The sequence below is a fragment of the Hippocampus comes genome, unplaced genomic scaffold (assembly GCF_001891065.2).
Source record: "Hippocampus comes isolate QL1 unplaced genomic scaffold, H_comes_QL1_v1.1 scaffold111, whole genome shotgun sequence".
NCBI classification, from domain to species: domain Eukaryota; kingdom Metazoa; phylum Chordata; class Actinopteri; order Syngnathiformes; family Syngnathidae; genus Hippocampus; species Hippocampus comes.
In genome coordinates this window covers 4,134,355-4,140,675 of record NW_017805698.1, presented here as the reverse complement: position 1 = coordinate 4,140,675, position 6,321 = coordinate 4,134,355, and positions in this window count along the sequence as shown.

The following is a 6,321-nucleotide window of genomic DNA, read 5'->3' as shown; positions in this document are numbered from 1 at the left end:
AACAAGTATGACGTTACACACCAGCGGGAAATAATGTGCTTTCCGGTGAAATTCAATTTGTCGTGAAACAAGCCGAGCGTCCCAATGTTTTACCAGCAACAACCCCGCTATTCATTTCAGGGCAGCGGCCTCATTAGAGAGTTAGCTTTTAGACGAGCACAACAGTCAAAGCCTTGCGTTAAGACGCGGTCTATTTATTATGAGTATGAAGCAGAGTTTGGAGTTCAGATCCTATTAAATAGTTGGCCGGTGTCAGCGCAGACACCGTTGTTGATAGCCGCCCTTTCCTGAGGTTTTAACATACACCGAATGATAATTAGCTTCTCTTTCCGCCCTTATCTCTTACCTGCAGAAATGGACATTTTATGCAGTCCGCAACCTCAGCCAGGCAAAGTTGATGCTCCCAAGAGGAGCGCAGTAGCCATGTTGCAGACAATGGAAATGAACTCGGAGACAAGGCAGTGGGGGTTGATATAGATGGCGGCCAACACAGAATTAAACGAAGATCCGGGGCAGACAGGGCTCGCTCTTTGGCCTCGCGGATGGCGGACGCGGCCTCCGTTCGCGATGATACTCGCGAGGAATGCCCAGCGCCGCATCCTCTGGAGTGGTGGAAAGGGGGAGGGAAAAAAATGCAAATGTCATATTGTTGAAATGCTGAGAGCTAAATGTCAGTCTCATCTTTTCAGTGTCGGATATGAGCTTGAAATGCGTGCGTGAGGAGGCGGGGGTATTGATGTTTGATAGCGGCAAAAAGCGGGTTATGCTAACATGTATGATATTTGAGCAGACAATGAAGTATTTGGAATGTCCTCCAGCTGAGAGCATCCTGCCTCGCAAACCTTTTATTGTAGCGTCTAAAAGGACACGCGCGGAATGAATCAACTCAGCGGACTCTCCATTAGGTACACCCGCATAATCAAATCACATCCAATCCACGAGAAACTTTTGCCTTTACAAAGATAATGCCGCTCCGTATTTTTTGCGCAAATACAGAGAGACAAGCATCTCATTTGTTATTCTGCCACACGTATAGTGTGGCAGAACAGCACCATCACTCAAGGGTTGGAACAAAAATTGCGCAGCTCGGATGAGCTATTGCGCTTTTCACTGCAAACACTTAACGTTCCCAAAACATTGCTAAAATATAGAGGTGACATCATGGGTGGAAAAGCAGTCATGTCATCAGATTTACTAAAAGCAAAGGTCTTGTCAGACTGCTGTGATATCATCCAGTTCACATTTTGGGCAGTATTTCTAGTTGGCATGCTTTAGTTTTGTTGCTTTTGTGCAAGTCTCCGCATAGCATTCTTGAAAAAAAAAAAAAATCAGACCTCCCGAGGATGTGTTGCTGTACAAAGACAGCCCTTATGATTGCCTTTATTTTTTTTGTACTTTCTTTTGCTGCCCAGTCACATTTTGTCCCTGCACAGAATGTGTTGATAAATCAGCAACATGGTAACATGTGTGCAATTCCAAAGATTCTCCCTGTGTGTTAATAGTCAAAATATTTGATTTGACGTTGCTGCACAACTACGGTTATAGATCAAGTATAATATACCTAATATATATAATGAGAAAAAAAGACAAGAAAAATGTCATGTCGGATTAAAGTTGTAAAATTACGGTACAAGAATTAACGTAAATCATATTACAGGAAAAAATAATCATAACATGACAAGACAAAAAAGGCATTGCATTTTGTGAGAAAATCAGATATGAAAAGAACGTTGTAAGGTTCCAAAAATAATAATAAATAATAATACAAGAAAAAATAACTATCGAAAAGTACAACACAAAATGATTTCTCCTGGTTAAAACAAAGAACATCATCAAAATAACATTCAACAGCAGTTTCAATTTTATAAACTGATTATTTTACAACTTTTTCCTTGCTGTCCTGAATTTATTCTGGTAAAATTCTTCCTTTTTCTGTGGTAATATTTTGACTTCCGATCACAAAATAATTTTGATCATTTGCTCAGAAGATTAGAAGTATATTTTTTAATTATTGTGTCGAGAACCATGTTTTATTTTATTATTTTTTCATAACTTGATTGATCTGACTCTCATTAAAAATTCTTATTCTTATAATTCTCTGGCAATATACCACAATGTCTTTTTTTTTCTTTTGTGGTCCTATAACATCCTAGTAACTATCCTCGTATGTGGAAGGTCAACCAAGAGTCATCTGGCAGCGATCCAGGTTGCACATCCTGGCAGCGATTTCAATGCAACGCAGAAAATCCAATTTGACATGATCACAAGCTTTATATGTATACGTCTGAATATTTTAAGCCTTGGTGGAGGACTTTGAGCGCCGTTTATCTTTGATGGAGCTCTTGTATTAGATCACATTGCGCAAAAGAGAGTGCGCACACACACACACACACACACACACACACACACACACACACACACACACACACACACACACACACACACACACAAATGTAGATTATATCTGTAGTTGTGTCTTAAGCGATGTAAACACATAACAATGTTTAGCATTTTATCTGATATTTCAAAAGTGAGAGACACTACATGTCCAGGATTTTTTTTTAAAAAGGCCAAGTGTGTGGTTACTACTGTTGTGGTGTACTCAGGGTGATCTACACAGCTTACCGCACACAATGATCCTGTCGGCCAATCCTGAGTTTCTTCTCCAAAACCAGTCGCAGTACCAACACCGGCCTGTGTGAGGCAGCATAGGACATCCAGACTGCTGGAACATACAAAGAAGAACAAAGGGTAGTTGTAGAAAGAAAAAATAAATCAATAATGGAACAAGATGGTATGCTTACTGCCTTTCAGGTGCAACCTCTTTTCAATTTTTAGGAGAATTATTACAAACGACACACCACCGACAGCTTGCCCTCTATTTGCGTCCTGCAACAGTGCAAATTTCAGGTTGCTTCCGAATAGGCTATTCCGTTTGAAGTCACCACGTTGACCACTTAAACACACACGAATTTACCATCAGAAATGGTGAAAGCGTTTAACAGTTATGATTGTCATCCCGAACCGTTTCCTGAGCAGATCAGAGTGGAAAACATCGCTGATCACTCTCCGCACCACATGAGAATCACTTAGTCTGTCACGCTGGTGATTCCCAACCGATGTGCCTTGGCATATCAGTTGGATTGATTAACACCAAGTCATTCTTTGTTCATCTACAGTAGCAATGCCAGCGTCACACAGTGACAGGCAGAACAATTGTTGCTCTTCCATTCGATGGCATGATTTACAACGCGCCCGTGTTGACATTCATACAAAACAATAATAGCTTTGTGTTCAATTAAAGATTTCACACCCGGGAGGGAAATTGAGATGAAGTCATCATTATCGGCCTCTACACTCTTTGCACATTAAGGGACATTTTTATTTTGTTTGTGTGCCTTGAGATTGTGATGGAAAATATGTTCTTGGCTCAATCAAGGTTGGGAAACACTTTTTTTTTTTTTGACACCTGAGAAACGAGCCTTTGCTGAGTTTGATCGCAAGGGAGGGAATATGTTCAAATTTGGCCCAGTTGTAATTAGGTGTGTGCCCTGCTTTGACAAAGCGAATATCGGCAGTGTGAAGTCTCGAGGTGCAAAACTTCGCTATCAAAGAGATTTTCATGTATCTGTTCTTTAACTTGACTATCGATCTGACTTTTACTCTCTGTACTTTCTACGCCGTACTCTGTCCAAATAGACTTGTTTCTTTGTCAGTCTGTACGGATGATGACAAATCGTAAAAAAGAGGTAACCAGAGAGAAAGCCAACTGGGGGTTGAGATTGTGCTTGATTGAGTGCGATCTTGGGGATCTTTAAGCAGGGACGTGCAATCAGGGTAGGAATGTGAGGCAGTTCCGCCCCCTGTTGGCCGTTCTCTTCATGTGATGCGTAAAAAAATAATAACAATCATAATAAAAACATTGAATTGTCTTCCATTTTAGTTCCATGGTCCATGCTTTACATTGATCATTGATTTTCTTTCCAATCCGATAATTCTCAATGACTTTAGCGTTAAAATAGCTGAATTTGTATTTCTTTTCAAATGAGTGAGCAAGAAGTGAAGCGAAGCCTTGAACGTAACGTCTCCATTGACCCCGCACACAAGAAGCGTGACTCACACAAAAGATGTTGCTGTTTGTCTTTCTTCCACTCAGTTGTGTTAGAGTAACCGCATTTGGCTCCCATAAATTCATCAGAACTTGTTGAATTCTTGATCGATTTTGACTGAGATTGGTTTGTTAAAAACATCAGTCATGCGGCTAGGATAACAAACACCCTAGGAGATTTTACAATTGAGGCTTTCAGAACATTTTTGCTTTTTTCTTTTAAAAAAGAGAAAAAATCAGCCCAACAATAGTGAATTTGATCTCATGTTTAATATTTTGTTTTGTTATTGTTGAACAACATGGAATTGATTGAAACGTAATTGAAAGCTTTGAAAATAAATATTCAGAAATTCATTGGTGACCTCCTTTGAGGCATGTTTCATCCATCCATTTTCCAATACGGCTTACCCTCACAAGGGTCATGGGGCGTGCTGACTGAAGCCTATCCCAGCCGTCTTTGTCATGATTCGGTTTGGGACCAACAGGTGGCACTGTAGGGCTTCCCCTGCAGCTGCACACCTGTTGGTCATTAGGTAATTAGTGCCTTTAAAAGGACTCCCAGCCCGAGCAATCATGGTCGGGTCATTGTTGCTTTGTGCTACTGTCATGTTTGTTTGTTGCTTTTTTGCTACTGTCATGTTTGTTTGTTGCTGTTTGCTGTCATGTTTGTTTCAGTCAGGTTTTGGTCATTGTTATGTTTTATCTTCGGTCATGTGTTTTGTTTGATACTTTGGACTTTGTTTGTTTTGGATTTAGTTCTCTGAGTTTTAATACAATTCTTCAAGTACACCCTGCTCCTCCCTCCTGCCTGCTTTTTTTGGGGTCCACCACCACCTCGCTACGTGACAGTCTTCGGGCAGTATGTGGGGGACACCCTGAACCTGTTGCCCGCCAATCGCAGGGCACACATAGACAGTCATTCGTGCTCACAACCACACCTTAGGGACAATCTAGAGTGTTCCATTAACGTGCTATGCATGTTTTTGGAATGTGGGAGGAAACCGGAATACCCAGAGAAAACCTACACAGACACAGGGAGAACATGCAAAGCCCGCACCTCTGCCCTGTGAGACGGACGTGCTAACCAGTCGATGGACATGTTTTAATGAAGGTCAACTTTTCAATATAGGCTAATATTCTATTTTGAGTTCCTATTTTTATATCTGACTCCAGAGAAGTCAGCGCCTCACCAGTCATGAGCCATTTCGCACGCCGCCACCTATAAGAATGAAAAAAAAAGCAGGGACAGCAGCGACATGGAGGAGCATTAATGACCATGATGCAATGCCTTAGTGAAGAGAAGTTTGATGGTGTCAGATACTAGAATGACTTGTGGCCAATCAGTTGTGTCTTGCGCCAGCCTAAAATCAACCAGTTGCTGCCTTATCAAACTTGTGATGATGGTGTATTTCTTTCAGTGAATCGTTCCTATTATCTAATTCATCATTTGTGCAAAGCTACGGTAACACGTTTCACCAATTCAACAGCACAGTAAGAATTTCATTGGTCATTGCTATCATTGTTTTAATGCGCATATGACAAATAAGACTGTTGAATGTTGAACAAACGATGAACCAAAGTAAGTTTTTTTTTTTTTTTTTTTTTTGTCTCTGATGTATGTTTCAGATTCAGATTGGAAAAGGTGCACCATGATTGTGCACCACTTGAGCTGGCATGGTAAGGAAGATAACTTTCTCAAGGGCACCTCCATCCATCCATCCATCCATCCATCTTCTACTGCTTATTCGGAGTCCGGTCGCGGGGCAACAGCTTTAGCAGGAAAGCCCAGACGTCCCTCTCCCCAGCCACTTGTTCCGGCTCTTCCCAGGGAATCTCAAGGCGTTCCCAGGCCAGCTGGGAGACATAGTCTCTCCAGTGTGTCCTGGGTCATCCCCGGGGCCTCCTGCTGGTGGGACGTGCCCGGAACACCTCACCAGGGAGGCGTTCAGGGCGCATCCTAATCAGATGCCCGAGCCACCTCATCTGGCAAGCTTCTCACCTTATCTCTAAGGGAGAGCCCAGACACCCTGCGGAGAAAACTCATTTCGGCCGCTTGTATCCAGGATCTCTTTCTTTCGGTCATGACCCATAACTCGTGACCATAGGTGAGATATGGGACGTAGAACGACCAGTAAATTGAGAGCTTAGCCTTTTGGCTCAGCTCCTTCTTGACCACGACGGATCGATACAACGTCCGCATCACAGCAGACGTT